Raw genomic sequence first — 24,030 nt, 5'->3', positions numbered from 1 at the left:
AATCCTGTCTTTTGTTTGTAGATAAAATTTAATGGTCAAATTTTGCCTAAAATTTCTCAGAGTGATCCGATTTATTTGATTGTATAGTGTGGCGATTACATAATACAATAATGGTTTAATTTAAATAGTCCGTTGTGCTAAAAGCTCAACAATGGCCACACTGGAAAGCTTCCACCAGGCAAAGCAGATAGGACGGAAAAATCCCAGCATGTGGCAGCTGAATTTTGCACAAGATTGTGGATTTTCTGCATATCCGAGAAAATCCCTGTCCAGCACAAAATGTCCAGAGCTGATGAATAAATACCCTTTCCCCAGGAAAAACCCCCATAAAGTGGTCAAATACATTGCCCAACGAATTAAGGTACAATTTTCACGTATCACTTTAAAGTTCTACTCTGTCTGTTGCATCTGTAGAACCATGCTGGAGCTTTTATAGGACATATGAATTTGGCACAAGACTTTTTTTGGCCATTGTTTTTTAATTCTACACCCCTATGATCCCTAGAACTAATATCTCAGAGAGACACTTTGGCACTGAACTTTCTGCCGAGGGGGCAGAAAAAGAAGAAGCATTTGGAGCTCCATTGAATTCAATAAAGTCTGGGAGTTTATCGTTTGGGGGAGAAGGTCGTGTGTGAGGATGTCAATGAGAGGGTGAAATTGAACGTGTTCAGAGATCTGCTTTTATATATCTGAGCCACAAAGAGACGAGCAAGAAAATCCGATGAGAAGAACATCCCCCTTTCCACCAAACTTCACAAATACTTGAAGCAATGTGTGCTAAAGAAAGTTTTCCTGAAAGCTTTCACAGTCTGATGATTTGAATAAAATGCTTCTTTTTGTCATATCAAGTGGAGAGACAAATTTTAGAGATAGGAGAGAGAGAGAGAGAAATAAATTTTATAGCATCACATTCTATTAATTTGATACAATATGGTATTAAATTTGATGATAATTGTTAAACATGTGCGAAGCGCAACGATCTTTAATGACTATTCACATAAAATAACTAAATTAAAGTTTTACTGTTCAAACTGATACAAGCTATATTTTGAGGATTGTTGTGAAAATTCGAAGATTTAGAAATCCTACAGGGTGAGTCAATTCAACTGCAACTACATTTAGATCGCTATAACTTTGAAACCGTTCGGGACAGCATGCTAAAAAGCATTTATTGTAGCCGGGCTTTTGCCCTGAAAGATTCCTTAGGGAGACCAAGGCTTATCGCGGCCAATTGCCCGGCAGAGATTCAGCTCTGTGCCCCCATCCGAACTCTTCCAGGCCATGTTACCGACTGTTCAACAGTGTATCTTATTAGTCAATCCCCTACACGGCGGGAAACAGAACGATAGGGTGGAGTAACCACTTATCGCCATGTTTAGGAAAAAGAGGAATGCATATTAACTTTTGAACCCTTATTACAAGATAATTCAAATTTGACATAAAGCTACCTAGATATATTGGCTCTAGATACGTGAAAATAATAGTCCTACAATTTAACGTTCAACTACTTAAGAAACAGTTTTTTATTAACAATGTAAAACTAACTACTATAACCGTCAATCCAAAACGAATAATTATTATATTTCGACTTTATACGTAGCAGAGCAGCAGTAAAAACACAAATAACTTTGCTGGTCATTTATTTTGGAAAGTTGGACACTCTGGCGCGAATTGGTGTTTCTACCCTACAGCCAGTAAAAGGTCTTGCTTGGAGCGAGAGGCGGGAAATATGAATTTCCCGCGAACAGGGAAGGGAATCCACCAGCCTAGTTTTATTTCGCTGTTAGGTAAAAAATTTCTACAACATTATGAAATTTTTTTGTGAACTTTTTTTTAATCCGGAATGGGACTGAAAGATGATGGCGCGATTGCTCTATATGTGACCGGAAAGGTTCCAAACAAGCGCCTGGCAAGTTGGCCTTTTTAAATGGAGCTATTTGAAGCCAATTCCTAAATTGATCTCGGACTCAGCTCACAGTGCTTCGAGGAAAAAATTTATTTAAACAAAAATTTTGTATAATTATTCCTCCATACGGAAAGGTGTCTTATAATATGGAAAAACTTCTCACTTTTTAAATATTTAGCAAAACGGTAGCGAGTGCAAAAAAATTCCCATATAAATTTAAATCAAAGTATGAGAAAGTGACTTCAAATTTCAGGCACCTTGCCAGAGGGTTGGTTCCACTGGTTTACCTTTAGGTCCCTTGAAAACCTGGGGATTAAAATGGGATTAAATCTTTTGAATTTTGTAACATTACTCGATACAGGGATACTGCCATTATAAAACTCTATGGTCGATGCCAAAAAAAAAATTGCAGTATTGGCCTCAATTCTAAGACCAAGATCAAGATCAAGAAAATTTCAAGATTTTGGAATTCTGAATTCAAAAAATCAAGATCAAGATGTCAAATCTGACAAATGTCTTGGAATCTTGAAATCCAAGATCCAAGACAAAAACCGTGTGGATATCAAGCTTTGCAATTCTGAAACCAATATTTCAAGATTTGAAGACGACAAATTTCTTGTTTTCTTGAAATAATTCCAAGAACCTCTCGGAGGTGCTTGGAATTTTCAAGTTACTAACAATTTGAAGAGTTTCATGCGGAAATTGTTTTTGATGAGGAATATTTTTATAAAAGATGATTCAAAAAGAGAATTAGTCTGAAGAATATTGTGTTTGATCTTGCAATTTAATCGAAATAGTAAGTATTTCTAAATGTATAAATATCGAAGTACAACACCCTGAGAATACCTGCAAAAGAATCATATTTTGTATAAGCATTTCTGGGTTTATCTTCTGGGTTTTAAGTTTTGTTTGCACTTCTTTTATTCCCAATTATGGCCTGTCATATTATTATTTACAAATTCGGCAAAGAAATTAAGATATTTGTCAGAAGTGGTGTTTCGTTAAGTGTGGAAAATCTTGAAATCTTGGTTCTTAGCTAAGACATTTTAAGTTCCATAAATACTTCGCGTCAGAATACGAAATCTTGATTTTGGAAATATTTGACAGCTTGAAATTTTGATCTTGATCTTGATCTCAGAATTGAGGGCATTGTCAACCATCGTCCTTAAGGCGAAGAAGCGAATTGAACGAAATCCGCGTCATAGCTGTAGATAAAGGGTCCTTGAGACGCACATATCGCAAATAACCATGAGATAAATATCTGAAAAGGACTTCTATATGAAGCCCCTAAAATTCCAAAACGCATTAGATTTTATCGATGTTCAAGAAAAACTCATGCTCTATTGGGTGAATGAGTTGCTTCGCTTGGCCATTAGAAGCCAATCGCCGAAGATCAGCTTCTCTGATAAGAAAAATTTATCCAAATCGTGAATGGGCTCACATGGCGGAGTCTCATTTTCGGGCAGCGTGCGATGCGTTCATTAATTAGATAGATAGATTGTATAGGGAGCATGGTACGATCTGTGGGCTGCAGACACCTAGGCTCTATTTGAGCCCCTTATGTCTACCCAACAAACCTTACTCCAATTCTTTTAAAACCTGGCTGAACTGCAGAATATCCTGAGCTGCCGCTCTTTTGATATCCCCCAGTGTCAGCACTTCTTTCTTAAAGATCTGAATTCTCTGGCTTGAGAATTTGGAACAATAACATAAAATGTGTTCTACTGTTTCCAGACTCTCTCCACAGCCCCTGCAAGCTGAGGTAACGTCTACACCCAACTTTGCAAGATGTGAATTTAGCCAGTGTCCTGTGTAAATTCCTATAATAACCCTCAAGTTCCCCCTGTTAAGATTTAACAAGAGTTGAGATCTATTTAAATCTAATCCATCTATTACGGATTTCGCGAAACTACAGCCTTTTACCTTATTCCAAAGTGCTGTATGCTCTATTCCTGTAATATATTGGAAGTAATCTTTCCGTAATTCTTTCTCAACTCCCAAGACTGGTTCAGGGCCTATAAAGTCCTGATATACACCAATCTTCGCGAGTTTATCTGCTATTTCATTTCCTATAATATCGTTATGGCCAGGACACCACAGAAGAATAATATTATTATTCTCTGCTAATCTACAAAGATTAGTCCTGATCTCTTTAACAATTTTAGATGTTATAATACCCTGATATGGCGAAGAAAGTGCCTTTTTGCTATCAGAGATAAAATAAATATTTTTTCCTGTGGGATTTTCGTTCATTAACATATTCGTTGCAATCAGAATAGCTCCGACTTCTGCCAAGAAAACTGTTGTGAACCTTCCCATAGAAAAATAAAATTCATCACCTGTATCTAATCGAAATAAACCTCCTCCAGCTCTCTCCCCTTGCACTGACCCGTCAGTGAAGATTTTAATGTCATCTTCACCTGCTACTGATGACAGTGCATTAAAGAGAAAGGAATTTTCTGTATTTAAAAGTAAAGTACAGTTTGGGATCTCAGCGAAACACTCTGGTGATGTAGAGTCACTAGGCATTTCTAAAAAAGGATATTTGTTAGATATCTCTTTCAAGGCCAAACAGTGCCCTACAACACTGCCTTTCAGTGTCCACAAATCGAGATCGCGTAATCTTAAAGCCCCCTTTGCAGCTTCCATTTCAATGAAAAGTGGAAGAGGCGGTAAACCTAATAGTATCTCTAAAGCAGCTGTTGGAGTCGATCTTATAGCACCCGTGATTGCGATGCAAATATGTCTCTGAAATCTGGTTAGAGTATCCTTGACGCATTGCAAATTTACCCTAGGCCACCAAATTACAGCTCCATACGTCACAATAGGCCTGATCATCACGGTATATATAAAATATACCATTCTTGGTGATAGACCCCAGGTTTTTCCTATAATTGATCTGCACTGCCAAAAACTGCGAAATGCCTTATCAATTTTTTCGTCCAAATGTTTATTCCAAATAAGCTTTTTGTCAAGAATCAAACCTAAATACTTGACTTCATCCTTGAGATCGATTTCATTATTAAATAAGATAGGTTTTTTAGTTATTTTAACTTTCCTTTTACGCGTGAAAAGTACTAAATTGGTTTTCTTTGGGTTGACACTTAAACCAGTGCCTTGACACCATTCTTCAACATGTCGGAACGCCGCTTGCATTCTACCACAAATTGTTTCGTAATCGATACCGCACAAAACAATTGTGATATCATCAGCGTATCCAACTGTGAAAAAATAATTATCATTAAGCGTTTCAAGGAGATCTTCAACGGCTAAGCTCCACAAAAGGGGTGATAATACCCCTCCCTGTGGACAGCCTCTATGAATAGAGGCATTAACCGTTTGATCTCCAACTGTAACGCTTATTTTCCTGTTAGTTAGAAGAGCAGATAACCATCTTCTAACTGTTTCGGGTATACCCTTTCTTTCAGCTGCTTTATTTATAATATCATGGCCTACTCTGTCAAAAGCACCCTCAATATCTAAGAATGCTCCTAATGATAGTTCACCATAGGACAAGGCCTTTTCAATTCTACCCACTACACTATGTAACGCGATTTCTACGGATCTGCCCGATCTGTACGCGTGTTGACTAGGATGTAGTGGATTAGTTTTTAAAATGTTTTCCTTAAGAAATCTCTCACAGATCCTTTCTAAGGTTTTAAGCAGAAAGGAGGTGAGACTTATAGGTCTATATGATTTAACTTCACTATAATCTGCTTTTCCAGGCTTGGGTTCATTAATTAACACAGGGCTATTATCCATTCCAAAGGTGAGTTTATTCAAAATTTTAAATAAATTCTCAAATGTTGACTATTTTGTAACATTTTCACGTTTATGTCAATAAATTTCATTTTCAAATTAAAAAAAAAATAAAGCTCTTTCAAAAGTTGCAGTGCAATTGACTCACCCTGTATATACGAAAATGTTTGTTGAGCGGACTAATTGATCTTGTTAAAATTTTGTCAATATGGATATTTTTTACCAATCTGACAACATTTTTTCTTACATTTTATATGGAAAAACATTCTTTCGACAAGTTAGTAACAAGTTCAAAATGGACGCCGATCTAACAACTTTTCCATATACTTATATAGCAGAACATCCTTTTAGTATTAATAAATGAAGATTCACAGACACCTTTTAGAGGTATTTTCTTAATTATTGATATTAATTCTGTGGTTTATTTATAGAAGTTTTAGAGAACAACTAGAAAATTGCATCGCAAAATAATTTACGAAAGAAAATGCAAGGTATCTTTAAGGAAATTTCCAATAAGGCATTGAGATAGTAAAAATAACTAGGGTAAATGTCCTAATTCAAAACCATTTCCAGACGCTTTAACTTTGACAGAAGATTCAACACTTTCATTCATTCATTTTCAACCGCTTATCCCTATTGGGGTCGCGGGCCCATGACATCCAATCTAGCAGCCCACGCCTGTCGGTCCTCCGCCACTTCAGGAAGATGTTCGGGTTCGATCCCGAGGCGTTCCAAGGCAAGATTCTGAATTTGATTCAGCCACCTTGTCCTAGGTCTGCCTCGAGGCCGAGGTCTCCTCACAATGGCTTGCATAGCTTTTCTGGGGAATCTTTCTTCATTCATGCGTTGAACATGTCCATACCATCGAAGTTGTGATCTCTCAACCCGAAGAAGCAGCTCCTCGATTCTTAGTTCCTCACGAACGGCCACATTCCTCACTCGATCTCTACGAGTGATTCCCTTTACCGCTCGAAGGTACCTCATCTCGGCAGCTTGTACTCGCGATCTTACCCTTTCGGTCATTACCCAAATCTCATGACCATAGGTGAAAATAGGAATGAACACAGCTTTGAAAACCGATAATTTAGCCGATCGACTAAGCTCGACCTTCCTCAACACGCTTCTGCCAAGCTCCCTCATTACTGCAGAAGCCTGACCGATTCGCGACGAGAGTTCTGCCTCCATCCTACCATCACTCGTGAATAACACCCCGAGATACTTGAACTTCTCCACCTGTGTCAATGAGTCTCCACTAACATGTAGAGTGCATTTCACAGATTGTCGGGAAATCACCATTACTTCCGACTTACCCACGTTCACCTTCATACCTGTTTCGGCACAAACATTTACAAATCGGTCAAGTGTGCGCTGAAGCTCTTCTTCGGAAGATCCAAAAAGAACCAAATCATCTGCATAGAGGAGATGGCTCACCCTGAAATCCCCGATACGAATCGCATTCCGCCCCCGACTGCGTTCCATAATCTTGTCCATGTATATTATGAACAACAATGGTGATAGAACACACCCTTGGCGCAGTCCAACACTCACTTGAAAACCTTCCGATTTGGATCCGTTTACACGAACACAGCTACTACAGTCTCTGTACAATGACTGAATGGCTCCTACCAATTCTTCATCCAGTCCGTACTCGTGCAGTACATCCCAAAGTTGTTCTCTCGGTACTCGGTCATATGCTTTTTCCAAATCTATGAAACAAGCATAGAGTGGAATTGCATACTCCCAAGCCTTTTCGACAATCATCCTCAGGGTAAAAAGCTGATCCGTGGTGCTTCTACCAGGTCTGAAACCGCATTGTTCCTCACCCAGTCTGGGTGATTCAACACATTAAGTTCATATTTTTTCTGAAGAGAATTACATAAATTTGCTCCTTGAGTCTTCTAGAATGTTACTGTTTAGTGAAAATTCTTTAGATATAATTTGAAAACTTCTTAAATACAAGAAAAAATACGCGAGCGTAAAATGCTTCTATTGGAGAAACATATTAATCCAAATGGAGACAAGGGAAAGTTTCTAATTGGAGACAAACAGTGTAAGTTAAACCGCGGCGGAAGGCTTCCAAAACCTTGTTGAGTTGCTCCTGAGTGCAGGATTTGTTCTTATTCCTGGTCTTTTGCCCTTTCCCATATAAAAAATAAGAAAATCTCTCCAAAAAATCATATTTCCCCCCTTTTTGTTCACGAAATAGGTATTTATTTCTTTTGAAAACTTCACGTACCGTTAGCAATAAAGTAGTACCAAGCCGTTTCGAAGAGAAAAAAGACAGAAAAATTGTTAGTGATATTTTTTGTGATTTCTTCATTAATAGCTCCCAACTGTTGTTTCCAATCTGATCAGTGTAAATATAGACAAAAATAGTGACAATATCCAAGATAATGGACTAACCAAAAACCACTGAAGAAGACACGATATAGTGTCGAAAGCTCTGGAAACTTGAGTATTTTAATTTTGGATTAAACCACCCTTACCGAAGCTCACCGGAAGGACAATTTTGTCCTGAAACAGCAGGTTAGCAATAGAGATTAGCACTTAATTTAAGTGAAATCAGCCAGAAATATGACATAAATGTTAAACAAAACGAATAAACAACAGTCACTTCATTGTGTTTTTCATTGGAAAACATGGTCGATCGATGAAAAATTCAATAATGAAAAGGTACACTTTTAATTTTTCTGAGAAATTAACAAATTATAATTTGTGAATATGAATGGATTTTCGCTTTATTTGGAGTAAAATTAACTAAATAATGAAACTGTGGTATTAAAAATATATAAATATAGTAATTTAGTACTGTATTTATCATGAAAACAGTGACGTTTCCACTTGGAGTAGCGAAAAATTTCCATTTGGAGCAGGTTTTGAATTAGCTTAATTTACCCTAGTGCTTCATATTAAATAAAACTTGGAAAAAAATAATTTCAAAATTATTATATTAAAATAAAGATTTAGTGACACATCCGCAATGGTCGTTTTCAAATAATGACAATAATTCAGTGCTATATAATTACAAAAGAAAATAATTCTAAAGCCAGTAAATTGTGTGATAAAACAAAAAAAAAACATGTTACATTAATTATTGTGGCAAAAATGGTTAATATGAAAGCACTTTATGCAACATATAATGCAAATGAATTTTGAATATATTTCAATTAAAAAATTTAATTAAAATTCAAGACAAATCTCCATCGCGTAGGGACTTCATTAATAAAAAATGCAAGCAAACATAATTTGTTTTTAAATCAACTTTATAGGAAAGTCCGTAACTTGCAAATTGGCATCTCGATAGCATTAATTTGAGTTCCCACATAATTTTCTCTTTGCTAATATTTTTTCATGTAAATTTTTTGAATTAAAGTTTCATAGCTAATTGAAAATTCACTTGCTTAGCCGCATTTGCATCAACTCATATTCTCACTCGTTTCTTTTCATGTATTAAAACTTTAACACAAATATTTGAACAGAACATGGTTGAGGAAAATTCCTGTGGTACATAAGTAACTGAATTCAAATGGGAAAGTCGTCAGGTTTTTTTCATGAAAAGTTGTTGATGAAATTTTCTCCACAATTGGAAGTTTGTATGTGACTCAAAAGGGGAAGCTTTTTGGAGGGAAGAAAAAAATCAATACAGGATCACCTCAGCTGTGAGCCTCCCTTTAGGACACAATTCTCAGCTTCGTCACTGTGCACCTCATTTTTCTTTCTTTTTTTTCTTAGGAAAGATAAAATAATAAAAAAAAAATTTGTGGTAAGGGAATTTCATTGAAAAGTGCTCCTACATGGGGATGGAAAAAAATTTCTGTATGCAAATTTTATAGAATTTCTTTTCATTTCTATCTTGTCATCGCTGGTTTTTTTTTTGTAGCTGGAGGTAAACCAGCCTACAAAAACGGAGCGTATTAATATCACCAGGGCTGAGAGATGTAATAAATTTTCGTTTTGAGAAAAAATTCACAAATATTCAAATTTTTCCACCCTATCGAGAGACGGAGGAGTTGGGATGTTCATTTCCGAAATTTATGTTACTGAGCCTCTAAACACATTGACTGTTTTTCAAGTCTCAATTTGATCTTAATAAAATTATACTTGAGTCTCCCCCTTTTTTTGGCTGAAGCGTTTTGAATTTTTCCCTTGGCTTCTCGTCAAGAGAATGGGTAATTGCAGCCCCTTTGGAAGTTAAATCAGGAAATAATTAGCTTCCATTCCCAATAATTTTCACTCCCCAATTTGAATTTATTTTCATTCAGCTTGACACAAAAAAAGACGTTGTTCTTCTCACCATCAACTTCACTCCCGCAGTGCTTGCAATTGATCAATTTAATACACTGCAATGCACTACGGAATTGAGGTCGATTCCAAGAAATCTTCTTATGCAGCATCCAAAAGCGTTAATTAGGGATATCAACACATACTATACTCAATCAAGTCTTAATCAATCAACTGATTGTCAGAATTGCAAATGAAAGGACAATATATGATAATGAGTTTTCTAGAAAGTGAAAATTAATTTATGCTAATTAAAATATGTAAACTTGTAGACTACTAAGTAGAGATGTTATTGATTGATTTAAATTAAAACATCTAAATTCAAAGTAAAATACATAAATTATGCAATGCCCATGTATATTTTCAATATATTTCTACTACTCGAACTCAAAGACAGAATAGGGAAGACTGGGGCAAAAAGTCACACATCGAAAAATTCAAAATTCAATATCTTCCAAGGTAAAAAAGATAGCGGCTCAAATTTTTTTCCATAGATAGCCTCCATAGACCTTCTTCAATGTCGTAAGTTTCTTAGAATTCGTACAAGGAATTTAGAAAATAAAAAATATCGAAATTTTTAGCCCTATTTTTGAAATATTTTCCTTGCAGAAGATAACAATTATTACCCAAGAAGCAAAATAGTTGCCTCATAGAACCAAGTTTTGGACAAGTGTTTTAGTGCACTTTTACAAGACTTAAAGTAAGAATTTTCTGTTTTAATTCCTATAGAATCTCTTAAGATCCTTAAGAGTGTGCCACTTTACTTATAGTAATCTCAGTGATGGAATCAAGAGCGTTATAAGCATTTAAAAAGATTTTTGGTTCTATAATGCCTTACTTAAGGAATTCTACAAAACTATATTAAGATAAAAATGCTTCTTGGGTACCTACTTATTTTCCAAAATTGATGCACTGGTGAATATTTTCTAGATAATTTGGATTTTTTGAATACGAATCCGCTATCTATTTTAGAATTTTACAAAAGTTCTTTTCTCCAGAAATCCTTTAATTAAAAATTACCACTTAGGGTAAAAAGTAACAAAAGGTATGGGTCAAAAAGTAACAAAAACCCAAGCAATTTCTGATGTCTCACGGTGAAAAGAAACGTCATTATCATGTCTCGTCTTTGAAAAGCGCTTTCCTCGTTTTCTCACTTTTCTCGCAGAGAAAACGGTGTTTTACAAAGGTCTACATGAATAAATTTTCTATGAAAATATGTCCTCTCGGTATTTTTTTTAATTTACGGAATCCCGTAATGAAGCGAATCAAAATATGATAATACCTAATGTCTGGTACTATTTGCCCTAGCATTTTTTAGAATAGTCACAAAATTACCTTTTAAAAATCGTCTCGATAAACGTATTTCCTTACAAAATAGAGGAAAATTACTTTCACAAAGTTGTAGAGCGGTAAATTTCCTATCAAACTGCGCTAATTAGAAATTTTTGAAACGCTCGAGTAGCTTGTAAAAAAATAAAATATCCGTTTTGTGACTTTTTTTCTCAGTCTCCTCTACTCATATAACACTTTTTTTCAATTTGCCATAAGGCTGGAGTTCAAACGGTAAGAGATATCGACTTTCGATCATGGGTGACCCCCATAAGTGAACACTTTCTCTAGTCACTTTTATCCTCTCTTCCCCATTTTCATCCTTCCCTTCGAAAATCGTGATTTTAGGCGTATTTTGAAAATGGCTCCTAAGTACTGCTGGAAACTTGAAGAGAGAGGTGTTATAAATCGTCTTTTTTTCAACTTGTCACGGTCCTGGGGCTAAAACGGTAAGGGATATTGAGTTGTGGTATTCGACAACCCCTCCGACGAGTCTTTTTTTATTTTCCCCTCAACCCCCTTCCTTCAAATCCAAAACCATGTTTTCTGGTCTTTTTTCGAAAACGTCTCCTACGATTTTTTTAAATTCATTTTCGAATATGTTTAGAGCGGTGGCAGACAATATCCCGAAAGCCAAAATCTCGAACGCCAAAATCCCGAAAAGATCAATATCCCGAAAGCTAAAATACCGAAAGCGAAAATCCCGAATGTTCATAATCCTGAAAGGGATGACATTAATGGAGGAAAATCTTTAGAATAATTTCCCAAGACATAGAACATTTCCCTTTGCCACCAGCAAGAGCAAGTGCAATTGTGTTAGTAGCTATGTCATTTTTAAGAATTCGGGATTTTGGCTTCCGGGATTTTAGTCAATTCGGGATTTTGGCTTTCGGGATTTTGGCGTTCGGGATTTTGGCTTTCGGGATTTTGGCTTTCGGGATTTTGACCGGGACCCGTTTTAGAGGTACCCAAGGCGAATATTTCGTCCTTCGATACCTATGTTCAAAAACTATTTCGATATCGAATTTTCGATTAGCAAAGTTTAACGACATTGGAGGAACTATTTTCCAACAAATATGGTTAAACTTGGATTGTTTTTTAAAAGATTTTGAAATTTACAACGCGCATGTATCGGTCTTGATCAGTAGTGAATCGCCCCCACTGTAATTAAATCTAATCTAAGTCTGATGTACTGACTTAGGTCTTCAAAAGTCATACTGAGGACCTCTTTGGTGACAACCGTTTAATCCAACTGACATAGGGGGAAGTCGGGCACCTTTGAAAGTGGGGCACCTTTAAAATTGAAATTTTTCTCCTATGTTTAAACGGAACTGAGTCATATCATAAGATAATTTGGCTTTTCATTCTGTTTCTGCAGCTAAATTGTATCACGGTAAGGCTCAATTTTAATTAAAAATAGGTGAAAAATGCCAATTTCAAATGTGCCCCACTTTAAAAGGTGCCCCACTTCCCCCTACGCTTTCTGGTATTTCCGAAAAAAGGCGTATAATTAAATTGAATATTTCAACTTGATTCGTAGGTATTATTATTCAATGGTACAAATGTCTAAGGGACTGTGAAAAAAGAGAAAAGTCCTTCCTCAAACCCCATAAAGACGTTCACGAGCCAATCAATTTCCCATTGAGAAAGAATATTGAAAAATTGATTTCGTCACCATCTCAATTTGACGATGGAAATTATAACTTCGACAAATGATAGAAATAATGTAAGAGAATTTGTCTATCTGCCAGGGTGAAGGTTGATACCAAATGGCATGTTGATGGGTTCAAAATTGTCTTGCAAATATTATATTTTACGACAAAACTCACTCTCCTTCAAAATCTGCTGAAAATTTGGTGAAATGGATTTTATTGTTAATTCTCATTTTAGCATCAATGGGTGATGGAGTGAGAATACTTTCATTAAAAATTCCATTAAAATTTCATTAAAAATTCCACAAACATCCAATCAATTAATATTGATTGGGAGATGATTTGAGACACGTTGAAACATCATACCAGGGAAAAGTACTCAAAATAATGCTCATGCAGTTTTCGTGAGATTAAAACTCAATGGGAAATTTATTGGTAATTTAATTAATTTCTACCGTTTTCATTTAATTGGTGATTTACGCAGGAATTTTTGCCATTTTTTTATTGCAGGTTAAAAGCCATGTAAATTCAGCATTGGCTCAAAAGGTTGGTCAGTAACAAAATATCATTCCACTTTGAAAAAAAATGTATTGTCAAATGAAAAAGAAAAGTTTGTCATAAGATTCAAAAAATGTCTTTGAAAAACCGTAAAAGCGCTTTTTTTTGGGTGTGTGGAAATGCCTTTGAAAGGAACTAAATCTTAGTGTTTTTGAAATATTTTTAATTTTATATATCTTTTTTTTTAAATGTTTTAACCCTCTATCAGGTAAGACCGTCTCCAGACGGATCTTCTATAAATCGCATTTACTGCGATAATAATATATTATAGAACATTCATCCATAAAAAACGTTAAAAATTTGTTTATTTTATCTATTTGTAACACTATTTTTCAATAAAAATGTTTCAGTCTTTTGATGCCTTAAACAGAAATGACCGTCTCCAGGCGGACTTTATCTGTTCTCACCTGGCGCCTAAACGAAAAGAGATATCGAAGAACGGATGGTTTTTTACATATTAAAGAAAATACTGTTAGTGGGTTAAATATCGTCTATCGCTACACCTTTGGCAAGGGATCTCATCGAGCAAACTAATCCCGATAACTCAATTCACAATCGAATTACCGTAAGCTTTTCTGGGCTTATTACTGGCCTTAACATTTCAATGTGAAAATTACATTTTAATCGGAGGCATCCTAAATCCCGAAAGCCAAAAACCCGAAACGACCAAAATCCCGAAAACCAAAATCCCAAAAATCAAAATCCCGAAACGACCAAAATCCCGAAAGCCAGAATCCCGAAACGGCCAAAATCACCAATAATGTTCAAAATCCTGTAAGGGACGAAATTATATGGAGGATATTGTGTAAAATAATTTCCCAAGATATAGAAAATTTCCCATTGCTTCCAGCAAGGGCCGGTGCAATCGTATGAGCAGCTAGAGTAAGTGTACTAAATTTCGGCCAGCTTGCAATTCCGGCCACTTGTTTGTTCCTCGAATTTCCATGAATTTTTAATTTTTGCATACTCTAGAGATTATACAATGCAAAAGAATAGCAAAAAATGTAGCTTTGACAAACGAAATAACGTGAAAAAGACATTGGAAGAATTCCCGAAGGGCAAGGAACTATGAAAATGAAGGTGGCCGAAATAGGGCACCAAAGCTATGTCTACATTTTTATTTATTTTAAAATGTATTAAGATTTTTTTAAAGTAAATAAAGACGATAAACTTTCTACAAGATTCTAAGCAACACTCCTTAAGTAGAAGGAATGAAAAAATCAATTTTTATTAAATATATTACATTTCAAACTTGATACTTTGGCGCTTGCATGCGACTATGCCGAAATTTGGCACACTTACCCTACAGCTTTTAAAAAACAAAACTCAATAAGATTTTAACATAGCTCATTTAATTTTGACACATTTAGATTGATTTCAGCACACAAAATCAGAAAATTTTGGCTTTATTATCTGATGCGGTAATTTTCTGGTCAAATCTAAAACACATGAGGTAAATTGAATATTGTAAAATCACGTGTTTTTGATAGTTTTTGGTCCATTTTCAAGGTTTCAGTCATTCTAATTGCTCTAATACAGTAAGTGTTGCAGAAATTTAACTTTCCATCTTGTGATGTTCATCACGTTTTCCTTTCTGAAAGATTGAATCTAAAGATATCCAAGATTTGTAGTCCGTAAAACATATCTTTTATATTGAATTTGGCCAAATTTCATTTACGTGTTAACTTTTTTAGTTTTGAAACTTTTGTATTTTCTGCCAACTTTTCCGTTCGCTTGAATTTTTGTTGAAGGGGCACCCAAAAATTCAATTTAAACTACTTCTTTCTGAGAAATTAACCACCTCTTTAGTCCAGAGCTCCAATGTGAAGTTGCACAAGTGAAAAAGAACTGGGATTGTTAGAGAGAGCTTTTAGTGGGAACCCCGTTGAGTTGTTTCCTCAACCATCATCACCTCACTCGAGGGCAAAAATCTTCTCAATTTATTGAATCATTAGACAAAGTGGTGTGAAGCTCATTTCTTCCAATTCTCAATCCCTATCCCCAACCCCCAAACGACACTAACACAGACTTTCCCGTTATTTTTTTTTTGCACAAATCCTCATACCCTTTTGTATGATTCATGGTTGAGAATGAAAATTTGTTCATTATTTACGAGCATCGAGATATTTCTGGGATGTTCTCTTAGTCTTGCTTATTGCATGATTTATGAGTATTAAAGTGAAAATTAGCATAGATGTTTTTTTTTTGCGTATGCGAGGGAGTGTAATTCAATTGATGAAGAAGAAACACGCCCGCAGAGAGGCACTTGAAGAAATCAGGGCAATTTTTATAACCATCGCCCACATCTAAAGCTCTCTTTCTGTCCGTGAGCGTGAAAGAAGCTTGTGTAAATAATTAAAAGCTTGCATATCAAATTTCTGTTTATCATCAATGTCCAATGGGGACATTTCTCATTCCACGAGACACTGATACATAATTTATGTTTTATCATCGCTAGATCATCATCTCAATTTCATCAGCAGAAAAAAAAACAATAGAGACTGCGTCGGAAATTATTAAAACAAGAAATTTAGTTAGTAGGGGGAAGTGGGGCACTTTTGAAAGCGGGGCACCTTTGAAATTGGGATTTTCCACATATTTTTAAATAAAATTGAGCCTTATCGTTATATAATTTAGCTGCATAAATAGATTGAGAAGCTAAATTATATCACGATAGGGCTCAATTTTATTTAAAAATAGGTAAAAAATCCCAATTTCAAAGGTGCCCCACTTTTAAAGGTGCCCCACTTCCCCCTAGGGGAAAATTAGTTTAAAAATGGGGTGCCTTTGAAATTAGGAATTTTTCACCTACTTTTTTTTTTTTAATAAAATTGAGCTTTATCGTGATATAATTTAGCTTCTCATTCTGTTTCTGTAGCTAAATTATATCACGATAAGGCTCAATTTTATTTATACATAGGTGAAAAATCTCAATTTCAAAGGTGCAATACTTTCAAAGGTGCCCCACTTTCAAACGTACCACTCTTCCACCTTAGAATCAGTCGCCGAGACCATATAGGAGAAATGGGGTACCTTTGAAAGTGGGGTACCTTTGAAATTGGGATTTTTTCACCTATTTTTAAATACACTGAGAGAAAGTCTTCCAATAAATAAGTGTGGAAATGAGTGTTGGGAAAACTCCGCACGAAATGAGCTTTGATAATACACATATTTGCTACATTTAGTGTTAAATCATTTCATCATAAAATAAATAAATAAATAAATAAAAGTCATTTTTTTAAATGAGTGTTGTAGCACACCGCACTAAGGCTTGGGCAAACTCCCATCACACTCGGGTATTTGAGTGTTGGTACAAGCCTTATATTTCTACGATAAGACTAACGTCAACGCTCAAAATAACTATTCATTGAGTGTTCCATAAACACTCATGAGTGTTCAACGCTCGTCTGCCGAATCGACGTTCTCGAACTCTCAAAAAAAGAAGTCAATTGAACTTAATAATTTTAATGACACTACCATCGTACACGTTTCTTTCGCAATAAATACTTTTCATTTGTTATTAGGGGATACTGGGGCAAAAAGTCACAAAACGGATATTTTATTTTTTTACAAGCTACATGAGCACCTCCAAAATTCCTAATTAACAAGTTTTATAGGAAATTTACCGCTCTACAACTCTGTGAAAGCCATTTTCTTCTATTTTGTAAAGAAATATATTTATCGAGCCGTTTTCTAAAAGGTAATTTTGTGATTATTCTTAAAAACTGCTGGGGCAAATAGTATCAGGCATAAGTTACTATCACATTTTGATTCGCTTTATTACGGGATTCCGTAAATTTAAGTAAAATACCTAGATTACATATTTTCATAGGAAATTTATTCTTCTACTACACCTTTGTAAAACACCGTTTTCTCTATTTGAGCGAGAAAAGCGCATTTTAAGCTATTTTACAAAAAACACACAAAAGACTGAAAATCGTTTGACCAATGCAAAGAACAAGCGGCGACACATAGCATTGACGTTTCTTTTCACCGTGGGACATCAGAAATTGCTTCGGTTTTTGTTACTTTTTTCTCCATAGCTTTTGTTACTTTTTACCCCAAGTGGTCGTTTTTAATAAAAGGATTTCTGGAGAAAAGGATCTTTGTAAAATTCTAAAATAGATAGCGGATTCGTATTCAAAGAATATCGAGATAATTTGGGAAATATTCACCAGTGAATCAAATTTAATATAAGTAGCTAATAATTGATATCTTCTAAACGGAAAATATTTCAAAAATAGGGCTAAAAATTTCGATATTTTTAATTTCCTAAATTCCTTGTTCAAATTCTAACAAATTTACGACATTGAAGAAGACCTATGGAGGCTGTCTATGGAAAAAATTTTAAGCCGCTATCTTATTTATCTTGGAAGATATTAGATTTTAAAATTTTCGATTTGTGACTTTGTGCCCCAGTCTCCCCTATTATCTAATTTCTTAGCAAATTTTGTCAATTTTTATCAAATTCAAGACACGCTTTTCCAAGAATATTAGCCGACCGACTATTGTTAAGTGAAACATCTGACATGTCAAAAACTTTTTTACTGGGATGCAATATCGGAAACAAATCTTTCAATTTTTTCCCTGTTTAGGTCTTTTTGACACAAACTATATATCACACAACATGCCAGAGACTTAAGCAAGTTCTCTGAACCACAAAACTCATTAATTTAACGGAAAGACTCTTTCCGTACAGAAGTCGATCTTGAAAAATTCGAAAATCTATTTGAAGATCAAAAAAAGAGACTTTCATACTTCTTAATACTTTCGCAAAGTGGCGAAAGTTACATCCTGTTCGAATTTCGAAGTGCTCAAGTGTCAAAATGTGATGGTCTTCACATTGTTGTGAAGAAAAAAAACAGAACAACGACATTTACTCTTCTTGCCCCAGTATTTAATCACTCCATAATCACTGAGTAACTCTTTTGCCACCTTTTTAGTGTGATATTTGATAAATTTTCCCCATCTTATTCGAAAATTTAGTATGAAAATTCGAAATTGAATTTGAATTCTTCAAACTTCAACGATTTTTTTTTGTAAATAGTGTTTCATTTACCTTTTATCCAAGACACTATTGGAGAATCAAAATCTACTTGTGTTTGCACCGAAATAACGACAACGAGCGTTGAAACCAGGGGCATGAAACTTTGGGCCGAAAAAACTTTTGGATTTATTAGCTGTTTTCTGTCAGTGTAAAATGAATTAGCAAATAATTGCAATACAAAATAAAAGCCAATTTAATATAGAATAGGCAACTGAAAACCCCAAATTGGCAACCTACGTAGTTTTGGAGATATCTCGTGAAATGTGTACGAAAACAGGGAAAAATTTACACTAAAATCGGTCGCATTTTTCAGAGCTAATGTCACCCCCCTGGTTGAAACAAGCCCCGAGCGTAATTCCAAGTCTCATCTGAGGGTTAGTTAATTTGAGCGTTGAATTTTAATTGTGATAACACTCATTTCGTGTTACTCTGATGCTTTATTTTCTCTCAGTGTATCGTCCGTTAATAAATTGACTTCTTCACGGGTAGTTGACCATCAGAACTTAATACGACTTAAAAATATAAAATACAAAGAATTACTCTAAATTTGAAGGACAATTCGGTAAAAGTCTAGCTTTAATATAGCTTTACCTTAACACTCTGCGGTGTTGTGCATAAACACTCCTATTTAAACTTTAAAATTAACGAATGAATTTATAAAGTGCCAATGTAGCAATCGTAAGGTATTTTTATTTTTTCTAAATAAACCAAAATGAAAGTATCAAGGCGTAGTTCTAATTTTCGGTACAGTCTTTAGATAGACAGAGGGCTTCAATCAACCCATACCCATCTAAAGAAAGTCTTCAGACAATGAAAGATTTTGTTTTGCGTCAACTCTTGCTGACTATTTCGTATTGATACACCCTCGCAGCTCAATTTGTATCATATTCAGCTTTATCTTCGTCTTTTTTTCCGCCACACTAACTAATTGGTCAATTAAAATGTTTTATAAATGATGTGAAAAGAGAATTTCCAGCAAAACACAAATTCAAATGACTACCATTTGTTATTGGAAGTATATTGTTATTCTCTTGGTACACATTATTATCACCATTATTTGAGGATAAATGATTTTCCACTGCGCTTTCTTCTGCTTCTTATGCTATGCGATTTAGTGAATTTACGAGTTTCTTGCGATACAATGCTTTACAATGCTAGAAAAAAAGAATGAATTCTTTCCAACTGCAATTTTTTGGGGTGCTTAAACTAAAAATATTGCAGATTTTTCATTTGTATTTTAAGCAAAAGCTCTGGAAGTTTGTAAGATTCTTGCTTCAGTTTCTCATCACGATCTCCGACTCATTAATTTGAGAATCAATAAATCTACCACGAGGAGCATCAGAGAGAAACCAATAAAGTCGAGGATAATCATCGTAACAGCAATTCTTTCACATAAACTTCCTTGCGAAATTGTTGTGCTTTTATGAAAATGGAAACACTTCTCTTTATTTCGCGGTATAGTTTATATTTCATCGTCTTTGGTGCAATCAATATTAGCCTCAATAAAGTATCACAGAATTTTTTTTGGTGCTTATGAAGAACTTTGTGCATTTTCTTCTTTTCATGGGTAGCAATATCATTTTCTTTCCCCAAAACCATATAAAACCCAATATCACAAAGACTATTATAATAAAACAACTCTGCCAGATCTTAAAAAAGTTGTACTTTTTGAATTCAAAACATGTCTTAAAGTTTTTTTCTCGTCTGGTACAACATTTTAAAGGAAAAAAGGATAGATAATGAATGGGGTTGGGAAATTGTAATTTCCTCGCCAAATAATCTTTACTTATGAAGAAAATTCTACCATGAAGTTAAAAAGGAAATAGGAGTACTTTTTCTCTAAGCTCTTTTCTTTAGAACTTGCAAAGTTCAAATAAAAGTCTGAATTCAGTTCAGTCTTAGTGAAGTTTACACATGAGACAATTTTCTTGTGCCTATAGTATCACACTTTAAACGTTTTAAACACAAAACATTTGGTGCAGTAAGAATTGTAACAAAAATTATATTAAATGTTTAAATTTTATACAAATATTTTTTTAATTTTATTTCATTTAATTAATTTCAATACAAGTTTATTTAGCAATGATAGATATTTGGACAATTTATGATTCATTTATCGATTCAAAATTTTCCGTATCTATTAAGCAGAAAAATATCGTTTGGGAAGTGAATTTAATGGCCAATCGTTATCACAATGATCCAATATACTGTCTGCTAAGTGACCCGGAAGAGAAATATCTCGGAAATTTGGTGATAAGCAACATAAATTTGCTTATGTTTCAGTAAAGGAACATTTTGAAAGCACCAGAAACGTGTTAACTATAACATTAACCATTCATTTAATACATGAGTCCCAATCTTAATATTGCTTGCATAGAAATCATGATAGTGCAATGCTCAGCAGTAGGTTTAGGGGAGAATAGGGCAGTTAATGAAAAAACTGTTCCAAATATTGCATTTTTTTCTTATTTCTTTGAAAGGAATGGGATAAAATCTGTTATTTCACTAAGGCTGCGACTTTTTGGTCAGTAAAAAATAAAATTTGATCAGTAAAAAATAAAATTTGGTCAGTAAAAAATTAAATTTGGTCAGTAAAAAATCAAATGCGGTCAGTTAAAAATAAAATATGGACAGTAAAATATTAAATATGGTCAGTAAAAAACTTTAAAATATCGGCAAAAAATTAAATTTGGTCAGTAAAAAATCAAATACGGTCAGTAAAAAATAAAATACAGTCAGTAAAAAATAAAATATAGTCAGTAAAAAATAAAGAATCTGGTCAGTAAAAAATCAAATTTTATGATCCTATATTTTGGTCAGTAAAAAATCAAATTTGGTCAGTAAAAAAATAAAATTTGGCCAGTATAAATTAAAATTTGGTCAGTATAAAATAAAATTTGGTCAGCATAAAATAAAATTTGGTCAGTATAAAATAAAATTTGGTCAGTAAAAAATCAAATTCGGTCGGAGAAAAGTCAAACATGGGTGATAAAAAGTTAAATTTGGTCAATAAAAAATAAAATTTAGTCAGTATAAAATGAAATTTGGTCAGTAAAAAATCAAATTCTAACGGAGAAAAGTCAAATTTGGTCGGTAAAAAGTTAAATTTGGTCAGTAAAAAATCAAATTTGGTCAGTGAAATATCAAAATTGATCAGTAAAAAATGAAATTTGATCGGTAAAATATAAAAAATGGTCAGTAAAGAATAACGAACCTGGTCAGTAAAAAATCAATTTTTTGTGCTTCGGGAAGATATCAGTAGCACCTGTTGAGGCAAAGAGAAATTTTCTGTGTTTTGGAAAGTTATCAGTAGCACGTGTTTAATTTTTGTACAAAATTTAAGAAAGACGAAATATGAAATATGGAATGGTAAAATACGAAATGTACTAAAATACGAAGTTTCCGCAATACGAAATGTGAAATATGAAATATGAAATATGAAATATGAAATATGAAATACTTTTTACTCGGATATGCAAAGTTTTAACTTTTATTGATTTCCTTATAGTTTTTTATAGACTAAATTATTATTCACTGATCATGTTTAATTTTCCACTGATTAAATTTCACATTTTACTGATTAAAAAAAATGTACTGACCAAATTTGACTTTTTACCGACCAAATTTGACTTTTCATCGACCGAATTTGATTTTTTACTGACCAAATTTTATTTATTACTGACCAAATTTTATTTCTTACTGACCATATTTAATTTTTTATGGCTCCGGCACACCTTTTAGATCAGGAAAATTTCATAAAGTCGAAATTTGGATCCCCTTCTTTCTCAAATGTTTTGCATATGTCTATCCTACTCTTTCGCACTCTTCTTCTTCTTTTTAACATCACTCCAAATTCAATTTAGCTCAATCGAATTTGGTATGCGAAAGAATGAGATAGTCATATGCAAAACATGTGAGAAAGAAGGTGATCCGAATTTCGACTTCATGAAATTTTCCTGATCTAAAAGGTGTGCCGGAGCCATTACTGACCAATTTGAATTTTTTACTGACCAATTTGAATTTTTACTAACCAAAAAGATATTGCCTTTCACTAAAACGGTTCCTAGGCCCCATGGGGCAAAATGCACATGGAGCAAAATGTACATTTTTCGATAAATAATTTGTCTATTGAATATTTAATTACACATATGGAATACACGGTAAAAATTTTTTACCACTGACCGAAATATTAGAATAAATTTACTTTGGAACAAATATTTTTGAAACAAAATTGTATCTGAAGAAAACATTTTAATTCCAAATACATACAAATTTGTCCAAAATAGATATAAATTTGTCCCAAAAATTTGGGTGTCTTTAGACGAGCTAATTTTGGATCAAATACCTTCCGAAATTTTTTATCGTGTACATAAAATTTGTATTCAGTTAATTAATATTTCATTTAATATTATTTTTATATAAAAACGAGGTATGGCGAAAAGAAGTAATATTTTTGAATGATTTTACCATTTGTCGCCATCTCTTTTCAAAAGGCTATGCTAACTTCACTACGTAGATTCTCAGTTGTCAAATATGCATTGTTTACTTTCTGCAATAGTCCAATAGCTTAATTTCTCAAATACAAGCGCAGAAAAATCATTTAAAGTGAGTAATAATAGGGTGATCATGAGGAAAAAGAATTACTGAATGCATTCTTTGCATAATATTGCCCAAAATAATCGAGTTTGAAGTTTTTCATGTGGGTGGCGAGAAGTGGTTACAGAACTGGCGAAAAGTGGTGAAAAGTGGCGGCGAAGTGGTTATTTTTGCATTATTAAAAAAAATCAGTTTTTTAAGTAGTCCAGTAGTGTTAAATTGTAGTACTACTTTTTACGAATCTGGAATCAATACATTTCAGTAACTTTGTGTCAAATTTGAGATATGTTATTATAAGGGGCCAAAAGTTATAATCAAATTAATTTCACATTTTTCTAAAAGTGGCGATAAGTGATTACTCCACCCTTTTTTGAAACTTTATCTTACTTACACAATTTTTAAAAATGATAATTTTAGGCTTTTAAACTTTTTTTGAATTAAACTTAGTCGTTAAGTATGAAAAGGAACACCCATAAAGCTTAAAAATAAGACTAGAGTTTTATGCATTTTATTATGATGATAGATTTTAGCTACCTGTAGAATTATTAAATCTTTCCTGATTCACTTACAATATAAATTAGTTGATTACAAAGCTTGTATCCAGAAGGCAAATTTTAGTTAGTCTTACAGCTTCACGTTGCCTTTTAAAATTATTTCTTGGTCGGATAATAAAATGAGACCAAATGAAAATATCAAGTTACTACTGAAATTCATATAAGTCTACTATCATATAGTTTGAAAGAGAATTTGATTTTCAACTCATACAATATCTCTTTACATAGCCACAAATTTAGAATACAGTTCATAAATTCCATTGTATAGTTTCCGTTGATGGACATTCTCACAGAACTTCTCTGAATATTCCATATCAAATTCTAGAGCCATATTCCATCACGGTA

The 24,030-nt window shown here is 33.9% G+C and overlaps 1 protein-coding gene across 1 annotated transcript in view; it reads right to left on the bottom strand.

Annotated features, from left to right (window-relative positions):
* LOC129808247 (neuroligin-4, X-linked-like) overlaps nucleotides 1-24,030 on the bottom strand; it is a 116,661-nt gene that overhangs the window by 49,923 nt on the left and 42,708 nt on the right. The gene's annotated exons all lie outside the window — the stretch shown is intronic.

Source organism: Phlebotomus papatasi, chromosome 3, assembly GCF_024763615.1.
Source record: "Phlebotomus papatasi isolate M1 chromosome 3, Ppap_2.1, whole genome shotgun sequence".
Lineage (NCBI taxonomy): Eukaryota > Metazoa > Arthropoda > Insecta > Diptera > Psychodidae > Phlebotomus > Phlebotomus papatasi.
This window is presented reverse-complemented; position numbering and strand designations above follow the sequence as displayed.